At 38.5% G+C, this 25,030-nt stretch overlaps 1 protein-coding gene across 6 annotated transcripts in view; it reads left to right on the top strand.

Moving 5' to 3' along the window:
- The window catches only part of PAK1 (p21 (RAC1) activated kinase 1), a 127,212-nt gene that overhangs the window by 46,039 nt on the left and 56,143 nt on the right, over positions 1–25,030 (top strand). The window contains exon 1 of one of the 6 annotated variants that reach the window (XM_015247450.3): positions 8,103–8,308. The exons of 3 other annotated variants lie outside the window; for them this stretch is intronic. The gene's annotated coding sequence lies outside the window, so the exon portion shown is untranslated. Of the gene's footprint in view, positions 1–8,102; positions 8,309–23,534; positions 23,656–25,030 lie in introns of those variants that run through there. 2 more of the 6 variants (XM_006213639.4, XM_072969118.1) reach the window with 2 other exon arrangements.

Here is a 25,030-nt window from a genome sequence, read left to right on the forward strand (position 1 = left end):
GTCCTGTGTATTATAGGATGTTTAGTAGCATTTCTGACCTCTAACTGTTAGATGCCAGTAGTACCTCCCCAATTATTTCAACAGAAATTTCTCTAGACATTGCCAAAGTTATCCTTTGGAGCAAAATTTCTCCCCCTACCCTCCAAATATTGAGTACCACTGTTCCAGGTAAAAGTTGCTGGTTGTTTGGACCAAGGTAGTAGCAGTAAATGTGATGAGAAATGATTGGATTATAGATATATTTTGAAGATAGAGTTGGTAGGATTTGCTGATGGAGTTGATCTAAAGGTCATAGAAAAAGCAGAGTCAAAGACAAATCAGATTTTTGGCTTAAGTAGCTGGAAGAGTGGAATTGCCATTTATTGAAAAAGGGGACAAATGCAAAAGGAACAGATTTTGGACCTGTGAAGTCTGGCTGTCAGTGTCACAGCTTTGTCTTCTATTGTCTTTAAAAATGCTTTGTTTCTTGAAAGTAAGAAGTAGGTCTCCTCTTGTTTCACCCTTCAAGACAGTACTGTGTCTGGCATGTAGACCAAGTTCAGTAAATGCTGAATGAATGATGAGATTATTCGCTGTTTCTTGAATGACTAGATCATTTACTATTTCCTAAACAGAGCTCATGCTTTTTCCTCCTTTGGGCTTTTGCTTTTGTGATTCTCTCAAGGGAATTCTCCTTTTCCCTCAATCTCAGTACCTCTATCTATGAATATTCTACTCCTTTTTCAATATCCAACCCAAATACTGTTTCCTCCACAAAACTTCCCCCAGCTCTACGGATGTAATCGATATCTCCCTTCTCTGTACATTTTTTGGCTTGTTTGAACTTCAAGTATGTTTTAATTTAGTTGCTTTGTAACTGACTGCCACTGAATAGATTTTGCACCCCCGCCCCCACGATTTCTATCGCTCCATTGCTTATTTCTTTTCTTGAAGTGTTTTGGTAAGCTAATATTGTTATTTATTTATTTCATACTCCATCTCATTTCATAGTTCTTAATAGACAACTAGCCCTGCCATCTGATTACAAGAAAGAATGATATATTAGTTGACTATTTTAGTATAGCTAAAATCATCATTGGTGACTGATTCTTTCCTACATTTAACTGGTGATACCACAGGCTGTAATTCTCAATCAATAAATATATTATTCTTAAAATTATTTGTAGTTGCAGAAGAATCAAATGAAAACAATCATTTTCAAATTCTATAGGCACTATTGGTTAAAACCTGTAGAGTCTAAACAAAATTTGTTAATTATTACTAATCAGTAGACTTTATATAGTGTTAACAGTGGTTGCAAACTCATATGCTTATAGAAGTCACGTGAGGGACCTGAAAGGGCCAAGTTAGGCCTGAAATGAGCACGTAGACAAAACATTGCTGGTCAGAGTCCATGGCTTGGAAGAATCATTTGTAAATTATTTACTTTGTAAAACCAAAGGACTATATAAATGCAAGTAATAATTGCACTTAAAACAATTTAACTGCTAACTTGGGTAAACTTGGGCAAGTTATTTGATATCTGTAGAATTTATTTTCTTTCATTGAATGTACAATTTCATCTCTTAAAGCCCTTTCTACCTCATTTTATACTACTTTTTCATTTCTTTAGCTGTAGTTTCTTCCTTGATTAACCTATTAACCCTCAGTAATAAATAAAATGCTGTCTTCTTACTAATATGCCTCAATTTCATGAGCCTTGCATTTCCTCAGAGGGAGCCATAGTTAACCACACTTTCTACAGCTGTACCCAACATTGAAAGAGTGTGTGAGCCAGCTGGTCAGCCTTCTATAATCAAACCAGCATCTAGTTTTTGAGAACTGAAATCTAAAATAGAAGATGCTTGAATTTGATCTTTCTTGCTGAAGACATTAGTAGCCCTGCCTTATACTGAGTGGTACATATTTTGTAGTTTCTTCTACCTTATCCTGTTTATTTTGTTTATTCATTTTTCTAGTACAGTACTTTTTACAGTTTTATACATGCCAGCCTCCCTTATTAGTGGTGATTTCTGGAGACAGAGGCCATTTCTAGGTCATCTTTAATCCTTGTAACCTAGTATGGACAAGGGCACATGGTAGATGTTTGATAAATGTTTGAAGAAATAGCATACTTACCAGTTTTGCAGGTGATAAAGACTGGAAGGAAGTACTACTATGCTAGATGGTGCAGGCAGAGTGAGAGAGCATGAAAGCACTTGTGTTGAAGCCAACAAGATGAAATATAAGGAGGTTAACAGTGAAGTTCTACATTTTAAGTCTCAAAGAAATGGCAACATATGGGCAGTCTAGGGAGCCCTAGCATGATGTTCTTCTTATGAAAATTGTGGTTTTGGCTACCTAAGCCCAATGTCAGCCAAAGGCAGTGCAGTGGCTAAAAAGCTAATGCAGCTTTGGACTGAATTATTGGAAGTACTAAGTATAGTTAATGGAGGTGATAGTTAACTATGTTCCAGAGTTTAGACTAAACTCAGAGTATCACATTTCCTATAGAGAACCAGGCATGATAAATGAGCTTTATCTTGTATGTCTTCTTCTTTTGCTTGATATTTTTTCTTCATTTAAAATTTTATAATAGACTTTATTTTTAGAGCAGTTTTAAGCTTATAGAAAATTGACCAGGAAGTATATAAGACTTCCTGTATACTCCCTCTCTCCCACTCTCCCCAGCACTTCCTCTATTATTAACATCTTGCATTAGAGGGTACAATTGATAACCAATATTGATAGATCATTATTAACTAAAGCCTATAGTTTATATTAAGTTTCACTCATTGTGTTGTACAGGTCTGTGGGTTTTGACAAGTGCATAATGTCAAGTATCCACCATTATAGTGTCATACAGAATAGTTCCCCTACTTTTAAAATGCCTGTGTTTCACCTGTTCAACTTTACCCTCACCTTCTCTGAACCCCCGGCAACCACTGATTTTTTTTGCTGCTTCTATAGTTTTTCCTTTTCAGGATATTATATAGTTGGAATCAATCTTTTTAGACTTTTTTTTTACTTAGCAGTATACATTTAGGGTTTTTTCTAGGTCTTTTTTTGGCTTGATAGTTCATTGAATAATATGCTACTGTGTAAATATTTATCTCTTTATCTATTGAAGGATATCTTGATTACTTCTGAATTTTGACAATGATGAATAAGGCTGCAGTAAATATTTGTGGAGAGGTTTTTATGTAGACATAAATTTTCAACTCATTTTGATAAATATCTAGGAGTGCAACTGCTAGATTGTATGGTATTTACGCCAACTTTAGCTTTGTAAGAAACTGCCAAACTCTCAAAGTGGCTGTACTGTTTTACATTCCCTCAGCAGTGAATGAGAATTCTTGTTGCTCCACACTCTCACCAACATTTGGTGTTATCAGTGTTTTTGGTTTTAGCCATTCTGGGATGTATGTATTGGTATTTCATTGTTGTTTTAATTTGCAAGTCCCTAATCGCATATGATGTTGATTACCTTTTCATGTGGTTTTTTTGCCATCTCTGTATCTTCTTTGGTGAGGTATCTGTTCAGATCTTTTGTCCATTTTTTGACTGGGTTGTTTGTTTTCTTATTATTTCTTTTTATTGAAGTATATTCAGTTTACAGTATGTCAATTTCTGGTGCACAGCATAATGTTTCAGTCATGCATATACATACATATATTCTTCATATTCTTTTTCATTATAGGTTACTACAAGATATTAGACATAGTTCTCTGTGCTATACAGAAAAAACTAGTTGTTTATCTATTTTATATATAGTAGTTAATATTTGCAAATCTCGAGCTCCCAATATATCCCTTCCCATCTCCTTTCTCCCCAGTAACCATAAGTTTGTTTACTATGTCAGTGATTCTGTTTCTGTTTTGTAGCTAAGTTCACTAGTACCTTCTTTTTTTTTTTTAGATTCCACGTATGAGTGATATCATGTGATATTTTTCTTTCTCTTTCTGGCTTACTTCACTTAGAATGATGATCTCCAGGTCCATCTATGTTGCTGCAAATGGCATTATTTTATTCTTTTTCATGGCTGAGTAGTATTCCATTGTGTAAATATACCACAACTTCTGTATCCAGTAATCTGTCAGTGGACATTTAGGTTGTTTCCCTGTCTTGGCTATTGTAAAGAGTGCTGCTATGAAAATTGGAGTGCATGTATCTCTTCAAATTAGAAGTCCCTCAGGATATATGCCCAGGAGGGGGATTGATGGCTCATATGGTAAGTCTAGTTTTAGTTTTTTGAGGAATCTCCATACTGTTTTCCATAGTGGCTGCGCCAAATTACATTCCCACCAACAATGTAGGAGGGTTCCCTTTTCTCCACAGCCTCTCCAGCATTTGTCATTTGTGGACTTTTGAATGATGGCGATTCTGACTGGTATGAGGTGATACCTCACTGTAGTTTTGATTTGCATTTCTCTGATAATTAGCCATATTGAACATTTTTTCATGTGCCTATTGGCCTTTTATATGTCTTGGAGAATTGCTTGTTTAGTTCTTCTTCCCATTTTTGGATTTTTTTTTAATTAAGTTGTATGAATTGTTTGTATATTCTGGTAATTAAGCCCTTATCAGTCACATCATTTGCGAATATTTTTCCCCATTCCATAGGTTGTCTTTTTGTTTTGTTTATAGTTTCCTTTGCTGTGCAAAAGCTTATAAATTTAATTAGATTCCATTTGCTTATTTTTGCTTTTATTTCTATTGCCTGCATAGACTGCCCTAGAAGAACATTGCTAAGATTTATGTCAAAGAATGTTTTGCTTATGTTTTCTTCTAGGAGGCTTATCATGTCTTGTCTTATGTTTAAGTCTTTAAGCCATTTTGAGTTTATTTTTGTGTATAAGGGAGTCTTCTAATTTCATTGATTTACATGTAACTTTCCTATTGCTGTAGCTTTATAGTAAGTCTTCAAGTCAGATAATATTAGTCCTCTGATAGACACTTATATATAACTGTAGTTATATCCTTAAAGATATGTTGCTTAGGCTACATCCCAGAACAATTGAGTCATAGTCTCTGCTAGGACTTCACTATATATTCTTAAAGCTTCCCAGGTAATTTTGATGCACAGTGGGAGTTGAAAACCATCATACTAGAACTACCATAAACTCACTGAGGGTGTGGTCCTGTTTGATGATGTGTCTGTCTCTGGTGGCTTGTATAAGATGCTTAAATAGTTATTGAATGAACAAAGTATTAAAGAGAACTGAAAATATTTATCCTAGAGAAGAGAAAAAGTGCATGGCCTTGATAGATGTGCATGTACACATATCTGAAGACCTTTAATATCACTTGGCATTGAAGGATGTTTTCTGAGTGCTCCAGGAGGCAGAATTGGAAGTTTACAGAGGGGCACCTGGCTGAATATTAGGAAGCACTGTCTCATAGTGCAAGTTGCAAGGGAGCTTTCTGTTCCTGCATGTGTTCCAGCAGAGCCTATCTGTAAGAGGGGCTGCTGGATGGGTTGGGAAGTTGGATAAGAGCAGATGCTATAATTTGGTTATTCATCATTATTTTGAAAAACTGACCAAGGTTGAGGACTCTTTCTTGATCTTATCTTATTCATAAACTGAGATGAAGGATAAGGGTGAAAGGTCAAAAGAACATCCTAAAACTACTTTGAAGCTGATTTCTCATGTGCAGCAGATACCCTACTCTATATTATATTATTGAGCGGTTCTCTCTATATTGGGAGGAGAGTCTTCAAGAAATTCCCTATCTCCACCAAATTTGAGACTTCTGGTAGTTAGAATAGCACAAGTACTCAGGGTCTGGGAAGGATGAAAGATACTTAACAGAAGAGCTCTTTCTGTCCTCATGGAGTTCTTTCCCTACATTCTTCTATAATTAGATTACTTTGGATACATTGAATGGAGGTGTAGACATCTGTCAGGGAAGATGGCTAAATACCATAAAATCTCTCTAGCACATGTCAATCATTGATCAGACATAATGCTGATTACCTGCTCTTTGGCAGGCAGTATGGAGAGGGATATGGCAGTTGATACAAAGATGACTGACATGACAGAAAGCACAAGTTAAGAGTCAGACCAAAGTTGGGATGACTCAACCATTTACCAGCTGTGAGGTCTTGAGGAAGTCACTATCTTCTCTCATCCATCACCTCCTGTCTTTCTTTCTTTTTTTTTTAAACATTTTTTATTGATTTATAATCATTTTACAATGTTGTGTCAAATTCCAGTGTTCAGCACAATTTTTCAGTCATTCATGGATATATACACACTCATTGTCACATTTTTTTCTCTGTGATTTATCATAACATTTTGTGTATATTTCCCTGTGCTATACAGTGTAATCTTGTTTATCTATTCTACAATTTTGAAATCCCAGTCTATCCCTTCCCACCCTCTACCCCCCTGGTAACCACAAGTCTGTATTCTCTGTCCATGAGTCTATTTCTGTCCTGTATTTATGCTTTGTTTTTGTTTGTTTGTTTGTTTTTGTTTTTTAGATTCCACATATGAGCAATCTCATATGGTATTTTTCTTTCTCTTTCTGGCTTACTTCACTTAGAATGACATTCTCCAGGAGCATCCATGTTGCTGCAAATGGCATTATGTTGTCGGTTTTTATGGCTGAGTAGTATTCCATTGTATAAATATACCACCTCTTCTTTATCCAGTCACCTGTTGATGGACATTTAGGCTGTTTCCATGTTTTGGCTATTGTAAATAGTGCTGCTATGAACATTGGAGTGCAGGTGTCATCCTGAAGTAGATTTCCTTCTGGATACAAGCCCAGGAGTGGGATTCCTGGGTCATATGGTAAGTCTATTCCTAGTCTTTTGAGGAATCTCCACACTGTTTTCCATAGTGGCTGCACCAAACTGCATTCCCACCAGCAGTGTAGGAGGGTTCCCCTTTCTCCACAGCCTCTCCAGCATTTGTCATTTGTGGATTTTTGAATGATGGCCATTCTGACTGGTGTGAGGCATCACCTCCTGTCTTTCAACAAGTTCTGCTGCTGCTGCTTCTTCCAAGCTGTGTCTTTAGAATAATGCTTGTTTCTTTTCATTTCTTCTTCCAATTACTAGTCTAAGTCATTGCCATCTTCTCTTGCTTGGAGCTCTGAAAAGAATCTACTAATTTGTTTTCTTGTTTCCATAACCCTCCCCTCTGTTCTCCATTCAGCAGTGATCCTTTAAAAATATAGATTAGAGCTTTTCATTCTGCCTAAAACCTTCCAAAGCTTTCCTATTGCTAAAACCTAGAACAGAACCCAAACTCCTGGTAATAACCTGCAAGAGACCCTACATAATCTGACTCCCGGCATATCTCTCAAGAGCAGGGCATAGAGGGGTAGTATTACCTCTTAGGGAGCATTTGGAAATGTGTGAATTTTTTTTTAATAGTTTCAGTCATTGGGGGGCACTACTATCATTTAGGAGGTCTGGGCCAGGGTTATAAATTTTCTGTAATACGTTGCTCTGCTCAGGGGCCATTACATTGCCTATTACATTGCCTGATTCACAGTATATGTTTAAGAAATACATATTGTACAAAGCCATATTCTTCCTGGACCTCACTTTTGACGTATATAAATTGGAAGTGTGTCTACTTCATAAGCTGAGATAGACATAAAATTTTGTAAAGCACCTGGTACACAATGGCACTTAATAAATGGTAGCTGCTGCTGAGTTTTCTTTGCTTAGAAGCCCCTTTAAGCGTCTGATGTTTTCCCTGGGGCATTAGAATTAAAACCTGACACCTGTGTTGGAGGCGGTGGTTGAGTGGGAAGAGATCTTTTCCTGGGGCCTGATCTGTTAGAATTGCTAGGTTTGAGGTGAGCAGTCCGGAGTTCAGACCCAGCTGGAGAAACTAAGGCACAGGGAGCTCTGGTTTTCTTCCTTGACTCTGGGACTCACCCAGGAAGCTCTGACAGCCCCGGAAAGACTGGATTCAGTGAGAGATTACCCGCTGCTGAAGACTAGTTTGGAGAAAATAGCTGAGGAGATGGGAATGTAGTTAGTTGTCTCCCCTTCCCTCGGCGCTTCTGCTTCTTTGCAGAAAGGAGAAGCGCGGTTTCCTCCCGCCTCCTTCCCTCCCTTATTTCCCCGCCCCTTCTGCTTCGCCAACCCCAAAGCAGAGCCTTCGCTGCGCCCTGCGAGGGCGGGAGCGTGCTGCACCCCGGAGCCAGAGCTGGGGCAGCTGAGCTGCTGGGAGCCCGGCCCCAACTGAGTAGAGCAGCAGCACGGGTGGAGCCAGGGCGTTGCACGGCACGCCAGGCGTGATAGAGGTGCGGCTCTGCGGCAAAAACCGTAGGCAGAGATGCCGGGGCCGACTCCCTCCACCAGGTAAGGCTACCATCCTGGGCGGTGCTGGGGAGGGGGCTTTTCTGCTGGCTTCCGGTGACGCGGGTCCGGTAGATTTAGGATCTCTTCCCCTAAGAGACCCTAAATGCGAGAAGGGATTTAGGGTGGAACCCTCAGATGAGCCCACCCAGGATTAGGCCAGCACTGGAATCAGAGCTCTGGCTAGGGAAGGGTGTGAAGGGGAAGCTGATTTGGGGGCAGTTTGCTCTGCCACAGGAGCCTTGTTCCTTTGCAAGCACCCTTCTGCTTGGTGGCTAGGGTGATCCTTTCATCTGCCTTGGATTAGCTGCTGGCCTTCTGGGACCATAGGGCTTTTCTCTTGGGTGCTGGGGAGGGGAATTATAAGTGACTCGCTAAGAGGTGGAGTAAACTGAGAGATAGGAGACCTAGGGTCGGGAGACTGGTCCTGTTCAGGCAGCCTCTGTGGACCTTAGTTTCCTTACCTGTGCAATGAAGGGCTTGACATTTTGTTTGTGACTCTGGCTTTCCCAGGCTATTAGACTGTTTTTGGACAGGTGAGCTGGTAAAAGCCCTAGAACAGATTATAGAAATGCTTCTGTCAACACTGTAGGAGACAGACAAACTTGGGAAGCAGATCCTGGTATCCTGTCTTGTAGCCCTGTGGATGGCATCTTGCTGGGCTGCTCAGGACCCAGTGACTTAAAGGACAAGGCAGGGGTTGCAAATGCTGATTATTTTAGTGTTGAGTGTAGGTATATTGAGTAGGGAGGTGGAGGTGGGAAGAAGCAGGTCAAGGTATGTTAATGGTTTTTCTCCAGACTGCTCAATTCTTGGATACTTGGGCATAAAGCTGCTTTAAACTTGGCTGTCTTATCTGGAGCCTCCTCCTTACTCTGCCAAGCTAATGATAGACCTTGAGGGCTATGTAATGTCTTAATCACTATAATTCTTTCCTTTTTGATCATCTGGGACCAAGAAACACATGTCAGGTCTCATGCTAACCTACCTTGATTATTTTGGACCTCTTTTTTCCAGTCAGTTTTTCTATGACTCCACCTCCTTATCTCTGTCTCCCCACTTTCCTTTCTACTTCCTACTTCTCATCATTTTTCCTGTCCTGCTTCCTACGTAACTTTTCTCCCATCCCCACTTTCTCCCTTCTTCTTGCTCCCCTCATACTTCCCTTCCTTATCCTTTCTTCTCCATAGCCAGTTTTTCCTTCCCTCTTTTGGATCCTTCTTTTCTTGGTTAGGCTTTCTTCTCTTTTCCTCTTAGATTTTTTTGGTTAAACTTTTCCATTATTAGTAGGTTACTGGTTTGCAAGGACCTTTGCTAGTGTTTGTGAGGTCCAAATACTCTGTTTCCTCCCTAACTCCCTTACTTTCAGCTTTTGCCTACAAATTTTATCTTCCCCAAGTGGCAGTCTCTCTTCTTACTGCCTCTGTGCCTTGCTTTGGGCCCTCAAATAAGCATTCTTTGTAGATTTGTCCCCCATCTCCTTCCTGGGGGTTAGTGGATGGGCATCAGCAGGCAATAGGGAGTAAGCAAGGTGGGAAGCAGAGCGCTTGCAAACTAGAGTGGGAGGAGAGCAAGAGTGTCCAGAGGCTCAGACATTGTTTGAGGAATGAAGACTCTTTGGCAGCTCTGAAGCCTTGCGGACCTGGAGGTAAATAAGCAGACCTGTGAGTCTAGGGAAGAAGAAGAGGATAGTGGTAGTCGGATAGAGGGAGAGAAGAAGTCCTGAGGGTGAAGAATAGTGCTCTTTTAAAGAAGAAAGTGAACTGGGTAAGATAGGGGTTATTTTGTGGGTAGAGGTAGGTGTGCTGGAAACACTATAGTCAGGGAAAGAGGATCATTTAGGTTAATTTTCCTCTGAAGACTAACTTTTTGGGTTGGTTTGTTTCTACTCAGCAAACTTTTCTTGAGCACTGTCCTCTAGGAGAGTGAGAGGGGAAACAGAGATAAGAAGATAAGATGGTTGTTATCCTGGTACTCACTGTCTAGACAAAAAGCTTTGAATATGGCATCTATTCATCACCAGACAGTCTCTGGATCATCTAGTCTATGTTAGTTATGGTGCCAGGTGTTGGGGTTACAAAAATGGAAATTGGACTCAGTTGCTGCCTTCCAATGCAAGTCAAGGAGTATGGGAATCTAAAACCGCATGTGATAAGTATATGTGATAAAAGAGAAGCATTAGGGACTGTGATAACACAGGATGGAATTTTTTAAAATTAAAGAATAGTGGATTTACAATGTTGTGTTAATTTCTGGTATACAGCATAGTTATTCAGTTATACTGAATATTCTTTTTCATTATAGGCCATTAAAAGGTATTGAATATAGTTCCCTGTGCTATACAGTAGGACCTTGTTTATCTATTTAACATATAGTAGTTAGTGTCTGCACATTGAGGAGGAACCTTTTGATTCAGTAAGAAAGTAGAAGAGCTGGGGGCTAAACTCAAGACTTCTCTAAAGGCGATATCTATTCTCTTATACTGTGTTATCTTCTAACCCTGTATGTACATATAGTGTACAAAGAGTTTTCTTATGTTGTATTTTCTATCTATCTGTTGGGCTAGACTTTAGGTACTGCTGAAATGAAAAAAGAACAGTTCCATGTGGTAGGTCACTATGCCATTTCCAAACTCATTACCTTGGAAAGGAAACAGAATTGATCCCTGTTAACTTCTCTTGGCTCTAGGCCACTTGGGTGACTCAGTGCTGTCTATGAATCATTTGCTCTCGTTCTCCCCTTTTGCACCCCTCAATTTTCTTAAATTCAATTTCTGGCAGACTAGAATCCAGAGACCAGATGGAGCTAGGTTAGGCATTTTATTTCCATTGGCCTCTGTAAAATAGGAATTTAACACCTCATAGGGTTGGTGAAGATCAAATGAGATAATGAATGTGTGAAACTGCTTTGTAAACTGTGAAGTGCCATACAGATGTTACTGTGGTTGTTCCTGAATGTATTTTCAGCCATGAAAAATGGTCAGATGCTGCAGCATGGGAGAAATGCCTAGGGTTGCTTTCTGACTAGTTTAAAACTGAGCCTCAATCCTTAAAGGAAAAGAGGGGGCTAGAAAGAGTATGATTTAGAGACTGGTAATTTGGACCCCATGCTGAAAACTGGGGTCAAGAAGTTTAGTGTTTTCTTTAACATCAAAACAAATAGTAGGTGGCAAGTATAAAAGGAATTTTTTTAGTGACACCTTGAACTACAGAATGTGCGCGCGCGTGTGCACACACACACACACACACACACACACACAAAGAGGAAAAGAGGAAGAAAGGGGGAGGGATTCAACACCAGACTGACTTCAGTTCAAATTTTCGTTTACTACTTACTAACTACTTGGTTTTTAATCTTTCTAATATTCATATATAAAATGGAAGATATTTATACATACCTTAAAGAGTTATTATAAAGCTTGAAAATAATTATATAAAAGAAAAGAAAAAATAGTAGGCACTTAAGAGCTATATTTATTTTATCCTGCAAAAATAAACTTTGAATTTACCTTAAGAAAATCTTGACTTCTGGGCTGGTAAGGGCCCCTTCTTTTGGGTTCATGTAGCTCTCATGTGCTTCCTCTTACCATTCATAGTGGCACTTACCCTGTCAAACTGTCATTGTGGTTTATGTCTGCCTCTCCTATTAGCATGTGAATATTTTGGGGACACAAAGGGTTTAGTATATCTTGGTGTCTACTCTCACTGAGCCCTATTTAGTTGTTAGATATACATTGGTAAACACAACAGAAATAGTGTTCTTTCTTGAATCTTACTGTTTATTGAGGGAAATGTGTAATAAGTAAGTGAATATAATTAAAATTCATGGTAGATGCTGTGAAATCCAAGAGTTTCATTTGTTCTTGTCAGGTTTAAGTTCCTTAAGAGAAATGCAGGTGAATTGTCTAACAGATGGTTATTAGTCTGAAAGAGCTTTTGGGCTAAAGATAGAAACTTGGGCATCATCAACATATAGATAATCTGTAAAGCCATGGGAATGGATGTTCATCTGGGGCAGAGTGTAGTGTATGAGGAAAGGAGGTTCCTAGCATTGGATATGTTGTGGATAACTAGTGAAGGAAGAGCCTGCAAAGGAGATACAGGTAGATAGAAAGAAGGGAAGCCAGGTGAATGTGCTTCTGCAGAAGCCAAGAAAATAGAGCATTTGAAAGAGAAGAGAGATCAGTTATGTGGAATGCTGCTGAGAGGTTGGGTAGGGTGAGGACACAATAGTGACCATTTGATTTGGCAACAGGGAAGTGACTGATAGTCTCAACAACACTACTTTTGGTGAAATAGTAGGGTGGTAGTTGGCAAATAGAAGGCGAGGAAGTGGAGCTAGTGTAAGTAGACAATTCTTTTGAAAAGCTGTGTTATGAAGGGGAACAAAGAAATGAATGGTGTTTGGAGGAGGATGTGGGTGTAAAGAGGGGTGTGTGTGTGTATGAGTGTCTTTGAATAGAAGACACTATAGCATGTTTATATTCACCCAATATTCTCAGCTCAGGCCAAAAATTTAGAGATCATCTTGATCTTTCCTTTTTTCTCACACTGTGTATTCAACCTCTAAATAAGCCATTTGCCTCTACCTTCAAAATATCTACCATTGCAATACTTCTCTTTGCCTATTGCAATACATTTAGGCCACCATTAGTTCTCATATGAATTATTGTAGTAACTTCTTAATAGTCTCTCTGCTTTTTCTTTGCTCCCCTGAAGTCAGTTCTCTGCAGCTAGAGTGGTCTATTTAAAACATAAATCAGCTCACTGCTCAAAATTCTCAAAATCTATTGTGACATATAAAGTCCTACATAATCTGAGTTCTGGGTACATCTCTAATCTTAGTCTCCTACCACATTTCTCCTGTTCACTTAACTTTTGTCTTCTTGGCTTTTTTGCTGTTCAGTTCACCCCAAAATTCTCATCTAGGACATTTGTACTTACTGCTCCCTCTGCTTAACAGTGCTTCCAGATATTACTATGATTTACTGTCTCATTTCATTCAGGTCTTAAGTGTCTCTTCCTCAGAGAAGCCTATCCTGAGGTATGTAAGCTCTTATGTACCATCCCCATCTCTGTCCCTTCTGCATTCACATGTACTACTCTTTAATTTTCATTATGAACTTGACATTGTATATTTGTTTGCTTATTTCTTTGTGTGCTTCTCTTGCTAGTCTATAAGTCTGCAAACCCACAAACACAGGGACTTTGTCTTATTCAGCCAGTTTAGTATTGGTACATTGTAGATGTTAAATAAATACTTGTTGTTTGACTGAGTGTGTGTGTGTGTGTATGTGTGTGTATGTTGGGGGGTAGAGAGGGAGAGAGAGAGAGATAAAGAGATATTAATGTAACTGAAGGAGATCATTCCAGGTGAGAGGGAGTGAAAGTGAAGGAATGGAAGGAAAAGAGAATGAGAGAGTGGCTTTTGATGGGAGAGGGGACACCTTCTTCATTATAACTGGGTGTTCCAGGTACAGGGAAGCATATTGTTTTGGGAGTGGGAAGATAGAGTTCTGCAAAGATTTCTGTTTTCTTATTGAAAGTTGGCTCATTGGCTAAGGAAAGGGGTGAATGAGAAGCCCGGTTGATGCCCATTTGTGGCAAGGTAATCATAAGTATTGGGAGAATGATAATTTTCAAGCTAAAGCAATTAGCCAGGTAATGTTCTCTAGGATATTTAGCTCTTTTAGTATAGAGACAGTTTGGAGAGAGTTGAACTCAACTGTGCCAAAGCTGGGATTTTGCCAACTGAATTTTGGAAAGGGAAAGAAGGAGGTTGATTGTTTTTGTTTTTATCAGAGTTGTTTAGTGTATATATGTACAGTGAAAGTCTATTATAAGCCACCTTATCCTACAGATTTTAATGAGAGTCAGTCATTGTCCACAGTTAATATCTTAAGTCTCAGTTCACTGGCCTTTACCCCAGCATTCATAGGCTTCTGTAGTAATATGACTTGATACTGCTGATAATTGATACAATCAGCACATTGTAATATATTTATTAGATGGTAAATTCTCATTTTCTTTTCTTTCTTTTTTTCAATTATAAATGCATATAACATAAAGGTTGCCATCTTACATGCACCCCAAGGTTCACAGCAGCACTGTTTACAGTAGCCAAGACAGGGAAACAACCTAAATGTCCACTGACAGATGACTGGATAAAGAAGTTGTGGTCTGTTTATACAATGGAATACTACTCAGCCATAAGAGAGAATAAAATAATGCTATTTGCTGCAACATGGATGGAATTAGAGATCATCATTCTAAGTAAAGTAAGCCAGAAAGAGAAAGAAAAATACCATGTTATCACTTACATGTGGAATCTAAAAAAATGGCACAAATGAACTTATCTATAAAACAGAAACAGCCTCATAGACATAGAAAACAAACTTATGGTTACCAGAGAGGGGAAAGGGAATGGAGAGGGATAAATCAGGAGTTCAGAATTTGCAGATACTAACTACTGTATGTAAAATAGATAAACAACAAGGTTCTGCTGTATAGTATAGGGAACTATATTCAAAACCTTGTAATAGTCCATAGTGAAAAAGAATATGAATATATATATATATGTATATACACACACACACACACAACTAAATCACTGTGTTATACACAAGAAACTAACACAGCATTGTAAATCAACTATACTTCAATTAAAAAAAAAGTTGCCATCTTAAGCATTTTTAAGTATACATTTCAGTGGTATTAAATACATTATTGTGCAACCATCACCATCATTCATCCCCATAACTCTTTTAGTCTTGTAAAACTGAAACTCTGTATCTGTTGAGCAACAACTTCCCATTCTTCCCTCAGCCCCTGGAAACCACCATTATACTTTTTGCCTTTGTGATTTTGACTACTCTAAGTACCTCATATAAGTGGAATCATACAGTATTTGTATTTTTGTAATTGGCTTCTTTCACTGACCATCCTCAAGATTCATCAATGTTGTAGCATACTGCAGAATTTCATTTCTTTTCTAAATAATATTCTATTGTATGTGTATACCACAGTTTGCTTATCTTTTTATTTATTGGTGAACACTTGGGTTGCTTCCACATCTTAGCTATTGTGAATAATGCTGTTATGAACATGGGTATACATATAGTTCTTTAAGACCCTGCTTTCAATATTTTTGGTTATATACCCAGAAGTGGAATTGCTGGATTATATGGTAATTCTACAGTATTTTTAATTTTTTGAGGAACTGCTTGCTCTACTGTTTTCCATAGTGGCTATGCCATTACCATCTTACATTTCTACCAATAGTGCACAAGCATTCCAGTTTCTCCATCCTCACCAACACTTGCTTTTCTCTTTTTCTTTTTTTTTTTTTTTGATAGTAACCATACTAATGGATGCAAGGTAGTATCTTATTGTAGGTTTGACTTGGACTACCTTAATAGTTAGTAGTGTTGATTTCCCTAATGATTAGTGATGTTGGGGGCATTTTTTTCATGTGCTTATTGGCCATTCTTATGTCTTTTTTGGAGAAATTTCTGTTCAAATCCTTAATCCATATTTGACTTGGGTTTTTTGGTTTTTTTGTTGTTGAGTTTTAGAGGTTTGATGCTTTTTATTTATTTGATTTTTGTGTATATGTTTTTATTGAAATATAGTCAGTTTACAATGTGTTAATTTCTGGTATACAGCATGATACTTCAATCATACATGAACATACATATATTTGTTTTCATATTCTTTTTCACCACAAGTTACTACAAGATATTGAATATAATTCCCTGTGCTATACAGTATGAACTTGTTATTTATCTGTCTTACATATATTAGTTAGTATCTGCTAATCTTCAACTCCCAATTTATCCCTTCCCTCATGCTTCCACCTTGGTAACCATAAGTTTGTTTTCTATGTCTGTGAGTCTGTTTCTGTTTTGTAAGTAAGTTCATCTTTTTTTTTATATTTCATATGTAAGTGATGTCATATGGTATTTTTCTTTCTCTTTCTGGCTTATTTTACTTAGAATGACAATCGCTAAGTCCATCCATGTTGCTGCATGTTTGAGTGTGTTTTGATGTTTGAGTGATTTTGACGGGCTATGGTTAGGGAAAAAAAGATGTGAAGGCAGTAGAGACTAACAGATAGTTGACTGGGTCTCAAAATAAAGTCTAGGAATTGTGGTGGAAGTTCCTGAGCAAGTGAGCTGCCTGGATAGGAGGTTGTATTTGGAGTGTATATGAATAGTGGGGCCAATGAACATTTGGTGGTAAGGTCCAAGGTATGATCATGGGAGTATTATGACCTAACTTAGACCATAGGTCAGTAAGTGAAATGGTCATTGTTGGAAGCGTCATCATTGTGGTTATTGAAGTCACCTGGAATGACACCTGAGGGTACAGAAGAAGACTGATCTAGGAACTAAAGCCTTTGAGTGGGGTATCCAGGAAGTGGATATTAGGCAACAGGGAAGTGTGATAGCAGCCAGTGGAGGCTACTCAAAGCAATAGAGGTTTCACAAGAAGAAAAAGGAGTGGCTTGGAAATGGCACCGAAAACTCAGGACCCCACTAATAGGCTGGGTATAAAAGAGAAGACAGTCTCCTGCTGGGAGGGCTGCTGGAGAAATCCCTTTCTTAGGAGGTAGCCAAATTTCTTTTAAGGCAAGGAGATGAGTGAAATTAGCCCATGACAAATGGGAAGTTCCAGAGGAAGTAGTGGAGGGGATCCAGAGTCAGGAAAGGGGTGAGGAATTTGGTCAGATTAGAAGGCATACAGAAGAGATTGGTATGCGAGTTTGGGTGATCAAGGATGACTGAAGTAAATGAACACTGGAAACTTGACTAACTTAGTCCTGATTCTCTTTTAGAGGAGAGAGGGCAGTCCATTTTCAAGGTATAATTCCTAACATTTCTGAGAGATTATGTTCCTTTGAGGCAGTGTGGGAAATCATAGGGTATTTTCAGGCAGATTGACTGAAGGGTCATCTATTTAGGAGACATGATTCCAGTGTTTCTTGGGAGGTTAAACCAGGTGGCCGTATTGGTTCTTTCAGCTCTCAGATTGTATGAGCCTCAGGTTTAGTGATGATTTTCTCAGTGCAGACCATTCATGGAGAGGGATGGAGGTTTGAAGCTTAAATTTGAATTTTATTCTTAACTGTTGGGAATAGCTTACTTGGGGCTGCAGGTCAGGAGTTTCCCGAGATGGTGGAAGGAGGATTATGAGACTTTTAGTGCTGGTTTCTGCAAGTCACTCTAGTGACTATCTGCAGAGGTAGTAGGAGTGAGGAAGATGTGTAGTATGATTGGTGGGGGGAGGAGAGGGTGAATGTACAGGGTTAGTCTAAGTGAATTTAAATTCTCTGACTCCAAATCTCTGCCTTTTCTGTTTCACTTTGCTGCTTCTCGTTCCTCTCCAATTGCAGGAAGTTTTTCAGGTACAGACCTTTGTTCATTGTCTCAAACTGTAATTTGAGCGGAATGAGTATTTTTAAGAGAATCAGGATAATCAGAGGCTAGTCATATCCTCAATATTTCTTTGAGTGATCTTAGGTAAATTGCATACACCTATGGGTTTCATGTTCAAACTATGAAATAAAGCTTTAGAACTAGCTGATTCTTCCAGATCCTTTCAGCTCCTATGTTTTTCTCCTCTAAACCAGACTGCCTTAGTCAGTGAACCTTTACTAATTATCTAGTTGTGCCAAGTCTGTGCTGGGTGAGACCTGGGGACATAGAGATTAATCAGACTCAGTTTTGTCCCTTACTTGCTCATGGTCTGATGAGGTTGATATGATGAAATATGGAACCTGCTGCATTGAATTATGTATAAAATGCTATTAAATTTGAGGGAAGGTAGGAGGGCTTGTGTGAAGGTTTCATAGAGGAAGTGAGTCAAGCTGGGTCTTGAAGAATGAGTAGGAGTTTGCATAACATACAACTTAGGACATTTTAGGCAGAGAGAATGGTGTGGGCAAATGTAGGGGTATGAAAGCAGATTGAGCTGGAATGACAAATTTAGGGAATAGAAGAGATGAAACTGGATAGATGAGTAAGGGGTGAGAACAGATATTTACTGAATCTCCGTTTTGTGCCAGGCAGCATGCTAGGTGCTTTTGTATATGCTTTTTAATTCTCATGATAACTCTATAAAGTAGATAGTCTTACTTGTATTTTACAAAAGAGGAAACTGAGGGTCCAAAATTAAAGTAGCTTTCCTAACAGCCCAGAAACAGCTTCCTGTTTTCCTCCCTGCTAGTTGCTTTCTTGTTGTAAACCAGTGTAAGTGGCTGGAGGCTACATGGCGGGAGTGTCTTTGACTTGTCAGAAGGACATCCCTCAGCAAATTCAAGACTACAGCATTCCAGACTCCTGCCAACGAAAACGTCCTGGCATGATTTAATTAAAGATCAAATTCTTATAACCAGGTGTCAAGGGCATGCAGTACTCCCCAGTCTTGGGTGGGGTGTTGGTCATGCCAGTCTCAGCCACTCGAGTTGCTGAAACTGAGAAATGTGATTAATATTTGAAATAGGTTTTATTTCTTTTTTTCCTTTCTCTTCTTCAATTAAACAATGGCCTGAGACATTGTTAGAGGTTATCTAGTCCATCCCTTTGCTTCTAGAGTGAACAGTGAGGTGTGGTGTAGTGGAAAAAGAGGTGATTCTGTAGTTGCACAGACTTCTTCATTCAGGTCCCTGCCTCTGCTGCCCACTAGCTGTCTGACCCTGGGTGATGGGCAGTGTCTCTTGAGATTTTACTTCTTTTGACTTGCTCACTGTTTTATCCCCAGTACCTAGCACAGCTTGGCAAACAGTAAGTTGAGGAATAAATATTTGCATGAATGAATGAGAAAAATGATGCCAACCAAATAGATTTCCAAGTTTTCTTGTAAACTCCACTAATGTTAGTGGTTATTGAAATATCAGCCTCAAGTGATGGGATGGAATTCTATTTGTAAAGATGGTTGGTCCAGGAGGTTCTATGGGGATACTTTTAAAAGAATTTTAGCAACTCTGTTAGGCAATTTTGAGGACTCTCCTAAACTCCCAAGTCCCATTGTGTGAGCTCAAGGGATCACAGACTCCTCAGTGCACATGGATGACAGCTGGTCCCCTCCTCCAGGCAACACCTCTTTTCTCATTGTCCTCTCTCAGCCTTTTTAAATCAACAGTGTCATCTTTTATTTTTAATGTGGGACATTCATTGTACAGATTTAGAACTGCTTAAAAGGGACCATTTTTTGACTGGTGCTGTGTATGTGTTGCAGAAAAGAAAAGGCCCTCTGTGATCACTATGTCCTACTTTTCCACCTTCATGTTGCATTCTGCCACACTGTACTCTCACACTTGTGTTGTTCCTATGATCTGGGATATATTTACCATCATTGTCCTCTATCAAAATCATTCATTTATTTATTGTATGTTTTCCTTGGTCAAGGTAGTATACCAATGCCTGGGCCTATCCCAGACCAATTAAAATCAGAGTTCAAGCAGTGGTATTCCGTCTCCCCCTTTTTTATTAGGAAAATCTCAAATGTACAGCAAAATGGAAAGAATTATAGTGAATAACTATATAACCACTCCCTAGATTTTTCTACCATTAACATTTTTATATACTTGCTTCATCGCATCCATTATATATCAACATGTATATCACATCCCTATGCTCATCATTAATATATCTTATTTAAAAAAATTTTTTTCACGGTGAATTGCAGATATTAATATACTTCCCCAAAGTACTTCAGCTGATGTTTTACAAAGCATCTAGGAAATTCTAATAGTCCAGAGGCGAGGACCACTAGTCTGATCTGTTTATTCTTTAAGCCCCGTTTGTTTCTTTTCTTTTCTCTTTCTTTCTTTGTTATCGAGTAATAGTCAGTTTACAATGTTGTGTCAATTTCTGATGTACAGCAAATTTTTCAGTCATACACGAATATATATTCATTTTCATATTCTTTTTCACCATGAGCTACTACAAGATCTTGAATATATTTCCCTGTGCTATACAGTATCAACTTGTTTATCTATTAAGCCCCGATTCTTAATACCACTTCTATGAAGCCTCACTAATCACCTCAGTTCAGTATATACTTTCCTTTCTGTTTATTCTGACATTTTACTACTTGTACTGTTTATAGCACTCTTCACAATTGTCCTGACATTGTGGTTTTTTAGGTCCTGTCTATCTTGCTTACCAGACTGTGAGAGCCTCTAGAGTTGGGATCATCACTTACTCATTTATCTATCTCTGTAGCTCTGGTTTCTAGCATAGCACCTTACATGTAAATACTCAATAAAAATTTATTGATTTGAAATGTAGTTGGATGAAGAACCTGCAACTACAGTAAAAGGTGTACATAACTTTCAGCACATCAACACATGGTCGATTTGAGGACCAAGAAATTACCTTCTCTAGTGCTTAGCTCATGGCAGATATTTAGTAAATATCATTCTTAAATCCAGCCCAAATGTGTTTATACATTTTTATATTTGCCCTTGGCTGCATTTGACTGAGCTAAACCTAAATCAGAAGTAGCATAGTTCAGGTCAGAAAAGGTACAAACAGGCTAGAATTACCTCAAGTATAGTTGGAAAATCCTTTGGCAGAGAGTTTGGAGATGTGGGTTTCTGTCCCCTCCTTTAAATTTCTGTGTGATCTCAGGAAATTTCCTTCTGCTTTTTGGACCTCTGTATTCTACCTGTTATGTGAGGGGAATTAGTTTAGATGACCTCTAAGATTGCTTCTTGCTTTGATGTTATACGCATCTTAAAATCTTTAGTTATTTTGGCTATGTTTTATACTAGTGGCTGTGGAATCCAGATATGATAAAGTGGAAAGAAATAGTTGTTGGTGAACACACTCCTTCCCCTGAATCCGTTTGATTTTGTTCAATGAGTAAAGTACCTTGCACATAATGCCTACTTGTAAAGTATTTTCCTTCCCTTTTTCTACAATAGCATTAATAGCTTTATATATTTTATAGCATGCTTTATGCTTTTTACAGAAAAAGAGACACAAATAACTTCCCATTCTTGGTTGCCTTTTGATCAGTATCTGTCTAGGGACTCCGTAGTGGGAAACAACAATTTGCAGCTCATAGGTCAAGAGACTTCTGTTTAGGACCATGGCTAGTAAATAGCAGAGTCAGGATTTAAACTCAGGTCTCATGATTTTAACTCCAGTAATTTTTTTAAAAACTGTATTACCCTGCCAACGATCCTGCATTTATTACAGAGTTATTCAGTTGATTTATAATTAACACTTCATTATAATTAGTTGCTTATAGATTATTAGGTACCTTGAGCCTCTGCAGCATTGGTAAAACATGGTCTTTCTATTGTATCAGTTTGTTGTCTAGAATGGATAAAAGGGTGCCATCTGAACTATCATCCTAAATGTTGGCCTTGGGCCTAGTTTATACACAGCATGTCAGAAGGCATTGGCTTGTCATCCTCCCAAATCTTTGGCCTGCAGAGACTGTTAGAAGATTTAAGATATATTTGGTCACCTTATTCAAGAGTTGAGTGTATTTCTTTTTTTCTTTGTCAGGATTGAAGTTTTGGACTTGTTTTCCTATAAACAAAGTTTAAAACAGTGTACATTTTAAAATGTGCTGATTACTGTGCTAGGTATAGATGGACAAAATGACCTGTGAGTGGATCTATAAAGTGTAAAGAGAGTAAACACTTGTGGAGAAACCATAGTAAAGAGCTGGTTGAAAGGCTGCAGGGAAACTGGAAAGTAGTATAGAAACAGTTAAGTCCAAGTAAATTCAAAGGGAAGGATCAAGAAGGCACAAAATTGTGTTTTATGAGTATAGTTGAAGGTACTGGCAATGTTTAGTATTGAAAAAATAGAGTTGGGAGGTCTTGAAAGATGATTTCAAGTATCTAAAGTTCTGTCTGGGGAAGAGGCAGTAGACTTTTCTGAGTAGCCCTGAGATAGGATTTAGGAGTAATAGATGGAAGTCATATTTGTTTGTTTGCTTATTTACTTGTTCTTTTAGTTGTTCATTTGTTTGTTCATTTCTTCAACAGATCTTTATTGATTACCTATTCTGTGCCAGGCCTGGTGTTGGGGATTGTGAAATGACTGAACTTTTCTCTTGAGTTTATAGTCTTAAGTCTGGCAGGGAAGGACAGTATGGGGAGAGACAAATGTATAAACAAATAATTGCAATGTAGAGTGAGAAGATAAAACTTAGTATAAGTGATAACTGTCTAAATGAGGCCATCAAAGATAGAATAGGCTGACTTTTGAGACTAGATTTCCTGTCACTGGAGGTTCTCAAGCTCAGGCTAGGTGACCTAGGCTGAAATGTGGTACAGAGGATTCAAATATTGTATTCCAACAACAGATTTTAGGTTTTAATAATTTGGAATTTTTTGAAAGTGGAGATGTACCACCTAGAATTCTCCAAGCACAGTGGAAGAATTGGGAAATGAAGAAAAGCCTGTGTCAGAAAGGTTTATAAAGTCTTTCTTGGTATAATCCTGAGCTGTGATCTTGAAGAGGAGTTACATTCAATGGAACTGTTGGCTGAAGGGACCCAAGAGGTGAGGAAGGGCCTGCTTAGGGTATCAGGTGGCTGCAGAGAGTATAAATTTGGAACTGGCAATCTGGAGTGGGAAGGTACACTTGAGAGCTGAGCCAGTAGAAATTCTCTTTTGGGGAGCTGAGGGACTTGAGTTGGGGCTGGGAGGGAAAGCAAAGACAAAGCTGCAAAGTGAAACTGGAAGAAATGGATAAAAAGCACACCACCCAGAGAATTAATCTAGATTAATAAGATTGGCCTTGTTACTTGATTTCTTTTGTCCAAAAAGAGAACTAAGGAGCTATTGGTTTGCCAGGGGTAGGTCAGGATCAATTATATAAACAGATGAAGTTTTATTTTGGCCTTGAAAGATGAGTAAGATTTTCATCTGTGGGGGGAGAGAAATCATTGACACGAAGCATTGGGGGCTGGGGTGGGGCAAGAAGAGGGCAAGAGACTACTTGGCAAATTTGGAAGAACAGAGAGATTTCTGAAGTATAGTTTGAATGTAGGCTATGTCCAGATGTAGTGGCTTAGTTTGGAAGGCAGTTCAGTATCAATCAGATTGTGAAGGACCTTAAAATTTCATCTGTACTGAACTCCTTAAAGGCAAGCTAAATATCCCTGTCAACTTTTGAGTAATAAAAATATTTATTGACTCCGCTGTGAGTAGATACTGTACTGGCTCTTTTGGATTGCAAAGGTGACAAAATTGTGCCCGACCTTTGGGGAACATTCTGGCTCCTGATGAAGATAATTATAACATAGTAAAAATAAATGTGATAATCTGGAAATACACCCTTTGCCTTGGGATCTGGAGGAGAGGACCCTAACTTCTCAAAGGTGAGAACAATTCCAAAGGGCTTCATAGAAGTAGCAGTGGAAGGGGAGGGAAATTGTCATTCTAAGCAGAGGGAATAGCATGTGCAAAGGAATAGAAATGTGAACGCTACAGTATATTTGAAGACCTTGGAGAAGTTGGGTATAGCTAGAATGTAAGGGGAGTTAGAAAGAAAGATAGTAGTGGAAAGTAGGCTGATGGTGGGGTAGGTTAAATAATGGTAGGGCCTTCAAAAGCAAGCCAAGGAACTTTAGCTTTTATTCTGAGATGTTAATGAAGGGTTTTAAGTAGAGGAGTGGTGTGCTTTAAGATCATTGATGGCATGTGGAGAAAGGTTTAGGGAAGGAAATGAATGCAGGGGATCATTTAGTCCTTTATTAGAAAATGTTAAAAAAAAAAAAAAGAAAAACTTCTATGTATTTTGTTCATAACATTTAAGTATTTGACTTCTAAAACAGTGGTATTCAATTCCGGCAGGCATTGGGATCACTAAATTTTAAAATTACCAATTTTTTTTTTTAAGTGAAAGCAAGTTTATTTAGAGAGATACACAATCCATAGGCAGTGCGGTCTGTCTCACTCAGAAGGCAAAACAGCTTAGGAGATACATACGCCATAGGCAGAAGGTGGGCCTTCTCAGAAAGGTGAGAGGGAGAGAGTTTGAGAGGTATGGGGTGTTTAGTTTAAACGTGAAAGTGTTGCACAGTCCATAGACGGAGTGTGGGCTGCCTCAGAGGCGAGAGAGAGAGAGAGAGAGAGAGAGCGAGCGAGCGAGCGAGCGAGAGAGAGCGCGCGCAAGCGACCGCAAGGTGCGGAGTTGTTAAGTTTTATTGGCTTGGTAATAAAATTACAGAATTTTGATCTTAACACCTACCTATACTAAATCAAAGTTTATGGAGGTCAAACAAGGACATCTATATTTCTAAAAAGCTCTTGGTGATTATTATGCTGTTTTTCTTTTTTTTTTTTAATTAGAAAATTTAGCTTCCAAAGCATTTTGTGTTTGACTCCAAGGAGCTTACATTCTAAAAAGTCATGGTTAAAGATATAATTTCCATTGTAGCATGGAAGAATAATGAGAAACTTTATTAACTCTGGATACATTCATATTTATCCGTTGTCCAGAACACTTGTTTAAAGTAATATCATCTGTTTTCACTAAAACTGTTGGTGCCTTATGATAGAGATTTCCACCCCTCCTTTTTAAAAAGATTTTATTCCTTTTATTTTCCAGAAGTATTGTAGATTGCCTATATAGAAGGAGGTTAAATTTTAGAGGAAGGAGATACTGGAGAGATGATACAGACAAGGGGTCAGCAAGCTTTTTCTGTGAAGGACTAGATAGTAAATATTTTTAGATTTGTGGACAAGCTAAAT

The sequence above is a fragment of the Vicugna pacos genome, chromosome 10 (genome assembly GCF_048564905.1).
Source record: "Vicugna pacos chromosome 10, VicPac4, whole genome shotgun sequence".
NCBI classification, from domain to species: Eukaryota; Metazoa; Chordata; class Mammalia; order Artiodactyla; family Camelidae; genus Vicugna; species Vicugna pacos.